The sequence below is a fragment of the Crocuta crocuta genome, unplaced genomic scaffold (genome assembly GCF_008692635.1).
Source record: "Crocuta crocuta isolate KB4526 unplaced genomic scaffold, BGI_CrCroc_1.0 scaffold352, whole genome shotgun sequence".
Lineage (NCBI taxonomy): Eukaryota > Metazoa > Chordata > Mammalia > Carnivora > Hyaenidae > Crocuta > Crocuta crocuta.
Window position 1 is genome coordinate 424,620 of NW_027532169.1, and position 10,247 is coordinate 434,866.

The following is a 10,247-nucleotide window of genomic DNA, read 5'->3' on the forward strand; positions in this document are numbered from 1 at the left end:
CCTGCTTCAGATTCTGTGTCTCCCTCTCTCTCTGCCCTTACCCTGCTTGCACTCTGTCTCTGTCTCTATCTCAAAAATAAACATTAAAATAAAATGAAATTAGAATAAAATGAAATGAAATAAAATAAAATAAAATAAAATAAAATAAATAAAAATTCAGGGATGCCTGGGTGGCTCAGTCGGTTAAGCATCCAACTCTTGATTTCAGTCACGTCATGATCTCATGGTTCGTGAGATCCAGCCCTGCATTGGGCTCTGCACTGACAACACAGAGCCTGCTTGGGTTGTCTCTCTTCCTCTCTCTCTCTGCCCCTCTCCCATCTCAAAATAAATTAAAAAAAAAAAAACAACAATGTAAAAGATTCAACTTAGAACTCTTTTGTAAAGTTGCAAGTATTCATATGACATCATTTAACAATTACTATTATACATATATACCTAAATGTTTATGCACATGTACCAGAGGACATGTATAAGACTATTTATATCAGTATTGATTTATAATGGAAAAAAATGAAAAAAATTTCAAGGGCTCATCTATAGGAAAATTAATCACACATAGAATTTCCATAACATATAATAGTGAAAATTAATTACAGTTTCAAGATAAATGAATCTTAAAAGAAGAATACATAGAGAACGCTGCCACAAATACAAAATTGAAAGCATGTAAAACTGCAGTATTTTGATACATATATACATAGATAGAAAACTGTAATGAAAAACAGAGGAAGAATCACAAATATCAGAATGATAACTTGGTTGGGAGAGAGAAATATACAGAGAACACATTATTTTATATGGATAAAGTATTGGAAAATAAGAGCAGATTGTAAAAATGCGATGGGAAGATTAGCTAGAGCTCACAAAGAAAAATGAAAGAACGCTACAGAGAAGGAAGACAGAGAGCTGAAGAACACTATGGGGATGCAGTGCCTAGAGGATAGCAAGATTTTGAGATGAAAGAGTAGCTGATGGTCAAAACCTGGTGAGGAAGCAAGGAAAATAAATCAGAAGATGATTAAGTTATTTAACATCAGAGTAACTGGTAATACCAACTAGGGTAAAGTCAGTAGAGTTCGGGAACTGGAAGCCAGAATGAATTGTGTTGAGGAACAGAAGGAAGGTGAAGAAATGGGAAAAGGAGAATCCAAAGGGTAATGACCCTTACAGGAGGGTTTAAAAGACAGATGTTTAAAACTGGAGTGCTTTGGACTTGCCTAAGTGTTTATTAGAAGAAGCACATACAATGGGGAAGACCCAAAGGTATGGGAAATAGGGGCACCTGGGTGGCTCAGTTTGTTAAGCATCTGACTTCGGCTCAGGTCATGATCTTACAGTCTGTGAGTTCGAACCCCGCATCAGGCTCTATGCTCACAGCTCAGAGCCTGGAGCCTGCTTTGGATTCTGTGTTTCCCTCTCCCTCTGCCTCTCCCCCACTCATGTCCTATCTCTGTCTCTCAAAAATAAATAAATGTTAAAAAGTAAATTTTAAGTATGGAAAGTAAAAAGATTATTTTTTAAATTTATTTTTGAGAGAGAGAAACAAGTATGATGAGGGGAGGGGCAGAGAGGGAGACACAGAATCTGAAGCAGCCTCCAAGCTCTGAGCTGTCAGCACAGAGCCCAACATGGGGCTTGAACTCATGAACCACGAGATCATGACCTGAGCGAAATCAGACGCTTAACTGACTGAGCCACCCAGGTGAGCCAAAAAAGATTAATTTTTAAAGCCAGTGAATTGGTTGAGATAGCAGAAATGATAATGATCTATAGATTATAGGTAGGAAGCTTCAGCTTCTGGTCTTAACAAACAAGCCTCTACCATACTGACTCTTCAACTCAGAACAGACTTCAAAGCTGAAAACAAACAAGAAAATATTTGAAGACTTAAAAGAAGTTTCATAAGAGCCAGGATTTGAGAGAACTAAGGTGGGCATTTGCTGGTTCCCAACACAACAAACAGAGTCAAAACAAAATTCAGCAGCTTACAGTAGCCTCACTGGACTCCAGATATAGAAGTTAGAGCTCAGAAGCATTCAGCCAAGATCCCAGAGTAGAGAAAAATGCCTAATGTGTTCCCTTCCAAGTGCCTGAACCAGCAGACAGAACTAGCTGGGTAGCTAAAAAGCTGAGCAGAAATTTTTGGAAGCTCATAGTGTTTGGGAGACAAAGGTGGAGATCCAGAACTAAAAGGGTGGAAGAAACTTGGTAATAGCTCCAGGCTTTTGGTGGAAACTCAAAAGTTAAACACTAGGATAAGGCTTATTTTAGGAGTAAGAAGAAACCATCTGCCACACTCTATCCCCACAATATCTGCTTTCCAGGAATTTATTTTTCATCACTCTCTGGAGAAATAAAAATTATCATCCTCACCCTCTAAAATTACCCATATTCAATGGTTGGTGTTCAACAAATATTGCCAGGCATGCCAAGAAAGAATGAAAAACCAATCTCCCCTCTCCCCAAATGACATCGAATAAAGAACCAAGAAGTGATCCTGGTATTATTCAGACAGGAATATTTCTTTAAACTACAAAATACTGGGGTATCAGGATGGCTCAGTTGGTTAAGCATCTTACTCTTCAACACTGGTCATGATCTCACAATCCATGAGACTGGGCCCCACGCCAGGTTCTGCACTGGCAGCGTGGAGCCTGCTTGGGATAGTCTCACTCTCTTTCTCTCTCTTTCTCTCTCTCTCTCTCTCAAAATAAATTTAAAAATAAACTTTAAGAGCATAAAGAAACTACAAAATATTTAAGGAAACAGAGAAAACATGAATAATTTTATTAGAGAACATGAGAAAGAAAAGACTTAAAAGGGAAAACATGAAATGTTTGCGATAACTCATTTTAAAATCTGGTGTAGCCACAACAGGATGTAAGTTACTGAATTAAAAGGTAGAACANTTCTCACTCTCTTTCTCTCTCTTTCTCTCTCTCTCTCTCTCTCAAAATAAATTTAAAAATAAACTTTAAGAGCATAAAGAAACTACAAAATATTTAAGGAAACAGAGAAAACATGAATAATTTTATTAGAGAACATGAGAAAGAAAAGACTTAAAAGGGAAAACATGAAATGTTTGCGATAACTCATTTTAAAATCTGGTGTAGCCACAACAGGATGTAAGTTACTGAATTAAAAGGTAGAACAGGAGAGAAAACAGAGATTGGAACATAAGAAAGAAAACAGAAGAAAGAGGTATCAGGATAGGGTAGAAAGATACACATGGAGATGGGGCTTGACACAGACAGGAGAAAGAAAATGGAACAGGTAAAATAATTTGAAAAAATACTGGCAGATAATTTTCAAATATGATCAGAGACATCAGCCCAGAATCTAAAAGGTCAGTAAACAGTAGCCGGGCTAAATGCAAACAAACAAAACAAAAACAAAACACCTAGGTACAGCATTATTTGCTAACAAGCAAAGAGAAAGTCCAAAAATAGGAGAAATTAATAATGTAGTGATGAAATCAAATTATTGGTTTCCTTTATCAGATGATATTGACAACCTAGGGCATAAGGGGAGTTTCTGGTATACTGGTAACAATCGACATTTCTAATTGGGGTAGTTATTAAACTGGTATATTTAATTAGATATTAATTTAATTGGACATTCTGTTCATATTTTTTACATGTGTCACACTTCTATGAAAATTTAAGATAAAAGCCCATGAATTCTTTGTTCTGAAATGTGGCAAGATGATTTTAAGATCTGTAGAAACCCAAAGTGTTAAGGGTAGCTAAAATACATTTGAATAAAGAGAACAAGGTAGAAAAATCTGCTGTGCCAATATCAAGGCTTATTAGAAAACTGCAGGAACTAGGAGAGTGAGGTATTTTTCAGGAGCAAACAAACCAGTCAAAAGAACAGAGTAAAGGCCCCAAAAAGCCCCATGTACATATGGCCAATTGATATGTGATAAAAGTGGTATGTATGGCAAACAGTTGGGAAAAAACAGTTGGGGACATCAATTTTTCCAAAAAAATAAAACTGGGACAATACTATATGCAAAAACAAAATTAGGAAATTGACCTCTATCTCACACTTTACACAAATTTTAATTTTGGATTATAGCAAAGCAAATTGTAAATGGAGAAAAATTAAGCATCTAGAGGTTAATATAGAAGAATATTTTCTACTCGGCAATCAAAAAGATTGAAATCTTGCCATTTGCAGCTACATGGATGGAACTAGAGGGTATTATGTTAAGTGAAATTAGTCAGTCAGAGAAAGACAAATTTCATATGACTTCACTCATATGAGGACCTTAAGATACTAAACATATGAACATAAGGGAAGGGAAGGAAAAATAATAAAAAAAACAGGGAGGGGGACAAAACATAAGAGACTCTTAAATACAGAGANAAATCACTGTTGCACTATCTGCTAACTAACCTGGATGTAAACTATAAAAAATAGAAGAAGAATATTTTAATGTCTTAGAGTGGTGGAAAAAAAACCTAGTAATCAGAACAACAATGATAATACCCAATGGAAAATAAAATATTGGTCAACTTAACCTTTATTAAATTCTTAAATGTTCTTTATTTTTTTTAAAAAAATGGCCTTAAGATACATAGCTAGTGATTCACAGAGGGATGGAAGATATGTGTGCTAACATCCACAGAAGAATTGCTTCCAGAATATAAAAATATCACCTGTAAACAAGAAAAAGACAAGCCATCTCACAGTAAAACAGATTGAATATCTGAATATCTTTCACAGAAGAGGGTATGAAAATGGCCAATAAGTTAAGTGCTCAATCTCCAGAGAAAAGTAAGAATTGGAAGTTAAAAACATATTGAGACACCATTACACACCCCTGAGAATGACTAAAAATAAGAAAAGAGCAGTGCCAGTGAGGCTGGGTACCAGTGACAACTCTTACAATTCTGGGAGAGGTATAAATGTATGCAGTTCCTTTGGAAAATAATTTTATATTGCCTACCAAAATTAAATAAAGTCATACCCCAGACCCATCATTTCATTTCCCTTTATCTACCTAACGTGAAAGCATACATATATGCACAAAATAAATGGACAAATATTCATTGAGTATTATTCATAATCTCCCCATATGGGGGAAATAACTTGTATATTTTCACAAAGTGTATATAAATTGTGCAAAATAGCACTCGATATATAACTCAATATATATAATATATAACTCAATGCTCTACAGCAATGCAAATGAGCAAAGTACATTAATTTCACAAAAAAACTGTTGCATGATTTCATTATTATAAAATTTAGAAAACAGGCCAAATCATAGTGCTTAGCATGTGGTATAACCAAACTGGTGCACAAAATGACTACTGTGCAGAAAAATGTGGAGCTGCCTCTGCAGTAAAGGAAGGGATGAAACAAACTCCTGAGTCTCTGGAAACATTCTATTTCTTGTACCATATGATGGAGGACTTTGTGATAAATCCTTGAACCGCAAGTATTAGTTTGTGTGTGCATGTGTGTGTATGATTTCTCTATATTTGTGTTATCTGTACAAAGTAGTTAAATGGATAAAAATTGTAAAATAAAATTAGTTAATACATGTTAGAATTACTTTATGTGAAATAAAGACAGAGTTATAGCTTTCTCTTTTCATTAATGTTATTACTTTCAAGGAGTTTATTATCACCTATTACACATTTTCATAATAATTTTTACAAGATAACCAAATGTAAAGAACAATTTAAGAATGTGTGAACGCAGTGGTTTTCTTGGACCTTATAATAGGTATGAGGGAAAAGTGTAAATTCTGACCAAGGAGGCGTAACATTTTCTTACAGTTCCGCCACACATTTGCTTCNTGTTTCCCTCTCCCTCTGCCTCTCCCCCACTCATGTCCTATCTCTGTCTCTCAAAAATAAATAAATGTTAAAAAGTAAATTTTAAGTATGGAAAGTAAAAAGATTATTTTTTAAATTTTNTTTCTTACAGTTCCGCCACACATTTGCTTCGCCACACATTTGCTTTTCTGACCACTTCAAAGTAAAATGAAACAAGCTATCCTGCTTTTCCTCCACCTGTTAAATCAGCTTGTAACAAATATCTAATTCATTCTGGAGACTACCTAAGAGTATACAGTTTTCAAAACAAATCCTGAAACATGTGGGAGCCACGGAGATAACAGCTGCATAAGTCAGTGATGATTTTTATAATGCTTTACAAAGAAATTACTGAAACTTACTCTGGAAGTCAACATTTGAAAAGGCAAAACTGTAGCTATTAAATCACCTGGCACTTGGCTATAGTTCTTTTCCAACAGTAATTTGAAGAGAATTCTTCATTAAAATATTTCTAGGGTTGGCAGCAAAAATTTGGTGTTCAGAGTCTCTGAATCCCTTAGAAACCACACTTTATTATCCGGTCTATGCTGACGCTTATTGTACCTTATGATATTGCCTCACAACATTCCTCATAATAAAACATATACACACTATAGAACAAAGATAAAAGGGAGCAACTATATAGAGGAAGGAATGAAAAAGTTTAAGAAGGGCTGATATAATTGTTATAATTAAATATTAAATGCTCCATTGCCATGCTGAGTGTAATACATTGTAAGAACATTTGTTTCCAAAAGTATTCATGTGACTGCTAAGCATACTGTCAAAACCCTCTATAACCAGTTATGGGAGAAGCTTGGTTTATTCTCTTCTGTGTAAATTAGAGCACAAGGTCTAATGGATCAGGTATAGGAACTAGCTCATAGGCCAAGCTACTGTACCTGATTAGTTTTTTCTGCATTGTTTTTTAAGTTTATTTACTTATTTTGAGAGAGAAAGAGAGAGAGAGAAAGAGAGAGAGTCCCAAGCAGGCTCTGCACGGTCATCATAGAATTGGACACGGACTCAGACTCAAAAACCGTGAGATTATGACCTGAGCCAAAATCAAGCGCCTGAACTACCAGCGCCCCTGTACCCAATTAGTTTTGTTATCACAAAGCAAATTATCATTTTCTTCAGTCTCCGTTTTCTCTTCAATCAAATGAGGAAACTATTCTTCTTATCCTTAATAATGTATGATTTGGTTATTTTGCATCAAAGGTCAGAATCTTTTTTTTTTCTTGGTCAAGTTCCAAGGAGGCAATGTTTATAGTTTCTGTGGCAACTATTCAACTCCAATATTGAAGAGTGACACATGGGTGATACATCAACGAATGGGCATGGCTGCGCCCTGATAACATTTACTTACAAAGACAGGCTATAGGCTGTATTGGCCCTTGGGCGGTAGTTGGCTAATTCCTGACATAATGTTGACATCTCATTAGTTTTCTGTAGAGTGTTGGGTCAAAATTAGGTATAGGCATAAACTTAAATAAAGCAGCTAATGAAAATGAACTCACAAACAGTACTAACTTGGGGACTTGTAACGAACCTGAGTTTGTTTTACTTGCTCATTTATGCCAAAATCTTCTGTCAATCTCCTTGCTAACAGGATTCTTGAGACCTTATTTCAACTTGCTGGATATGGTCTGTCATTATATAAGGAAGAGATGGCAGAGAGAAATTAACAGTATGTTGTCTATCTTGTGCTATGCCTTCAGTTGTACATAATGCCTACCTTTAGACATCTATGGTTAAGTGGAAGTTGAATAATCATTTGTAAAGAAGATCCATGCATGCACCCACAACTAAGTGGTTTTGGAGTACTCCGTGGGACTTTTCCACATTAGGAAAGCAAGTAGATAAGCCTAACATTTCTATTTAGATTTTATAGTTTGTCAGAACTCTGAAGTAAATATAGAGAAAACATAAAGCCATACTATATAGGTATAACTGAACATTACAGTAATACTTCCTTTGAAATCCTTCATTATTGGATCATAATTTCACCTATGTGTTTTGGTTATTCAAACAAACCAGTAAAAATAGTGGGTCTAAGAAACAATGAGTAACCTTTGTTCAGTCAATTAGATCTAAGCATTTAAAGACAAATGAATCGATTATAGTATAATTTCAATAGTAAAACTCAGTAAAGATACTTCAAATAGTAAGAAACTCTGATTAAAACTGTTAGACAGTTTATCCAACCAAATTCTGATTAAAGAACTATATACATAAAGACATTTTGATTACAGTTACCAAGTGATTTTCATATATATCACCTATTGGCTTTTCAAAAGTCATTTCCAAAATGTGAAATGTTGATTTTGTAAGGATTATTTCTCTGGGGTAATGTAGCCCCCTTGTAAAAATTCAGGATGTTTAGCCTTTATGGCATTCTGTAAGCAGGGCCCATTAGCCTATAGGTTTCCCTGCAATACTCACTTATTCTGTCATACATAATTTATACTGTTGTTAAGTATTTATTTACTGATATCGCTTCTTGCTATTGAAGATTTATAGCACCAACACTCAGGAGTTTAGCATTCTCAGAGTAATAGTAAAGAACAAAGTTAATGCACTAGAACATTTTACAAGAAACATACATTGCTTCTGCACCATCAGTGTTTGGGGTATTCTTCTTTTATAAAGCCCTATCTCATACAATTCTTTTTGAAGACTGTTTCACACAAAGGTTCATTCTCAGAAGTTACCTTTTTGATATATCCTGAAGCATTTGATTCACTAGATATGTATTTTCTTGTGACTACTTTAATCCAGACTATGTAATCATTCACTCCTCAGTTGTGGCCCATAGGGCTTACAGTTGACTTTGTCCAATGGATCAGTTGAGTACTTTCACAAAGGAACTTGGAAATAAGTGCAAAAGGAAGTGTGCTTCAAAGGGAGACATTCTTTCAAAGCTGATCATACCAGCAGTGGCCACGATATGACATTACAACGTATGATTATATAGACAATGAGAAATTTAATAAACTATCTTCAGATGGAGTAAGTACCACATTTTACCCAACAACTGGCACTGGTTGCATTGTTAATATGAATTGTTAATACACAGGTCAAATTAAGTAATATGTTGTTTAGCCAGTGATGAAATGTAAAGACCAGTGACACTGGATGTCCAACCAAAGAAAAATAATAATTTTAACAATTATCATAGTAATTGGAATAATAGTAGTAATAGTAAAGTAATAACTCTTGCCATTCATTTTGGCCATTATGGGCCAATCACCATGTTAAATCTTTGTATATATCTAATTTTATTGTATTCTTGTTATAACCATGTGAAACAACACAATATTATTATTTTTCTTAGAAGTGAAAGAAACAGACTGAAGGAGAGTAAAAACATTTGCCCAAGATCACAGTGTGTGTAAGGAGCTCAGAACTTTTGGACTACAAATTCTATATTCTTTTTCCCCCAGCTTTGTTGAGTATAATTGACTAATAAAACTGCATATATTCAAAGTGCACGACATAATGGTTTCATATAAACATACATTGTGAAATTATTGCCACAATCAACTTAACACATACATCACTTCAGTTATGAGTTTGTGTGTGTGTGTTATGAGAATGCTCAAGATCTAATTTCTCAGCAAACTTCAGTTATGCAATACAAGATTATTAACTATAGTTATTAGTCTATACATTAGATTCCCAGAATTTATTAATCTTATAATGGAAAGTTTGTACTGTCTGACCAATATCTCTTCAGTACCAGTCCCTGGCACCATCATTTTATTCTCTGTTTCTATGGGTTTTATTTTTATTTTTTTAATGTTTTATTTATTTTTGAGATAGAGATAGAGACAGTGTGAGCAGGGGAGGATCAGAGACAGAGGGAGATACAGAATCTGAAGACAAGCTCCAGGCTCTGAGCTAATTGTCAGCACAGAGCCCGACAAGGGGCTCGAACCCACAAACTGTGAGATCATGACCTGAGCCAAATTTAGACACTTACCCAATTGAGCCACCCAGGCAATCCTGGGTTTTATTTTTTTTTTATTTTTTTAGATTCCACATATGAGTAAGATATACAACATTTAAGAACATTATGCTAAATGAAATGAGCCAGGCAGAGGTAGGCAAATTCTATATTCTTAATTCCTAATATTAGAAACTAAAAGTGAACAAAATGGAAAATTATAAAACTTCAGAACTTATGAGCTAGAAATAGTATGATCAAATACGAAGTTTGTATATGATAGTACTGGATTTTTGCCTGGTGTCCTGGTATAATTTCTAATGGCACCCACTTTTACTCTTTAAAAAAAATGTCTCAGTTTGGGAAATATATTATATGGTCAGTCTAGTTAAACATATCCTTTGAAAGCATTTTGTGTAACACATGAATTTTACAAATAAAATTCAGCCTCAAGGAGATGATGA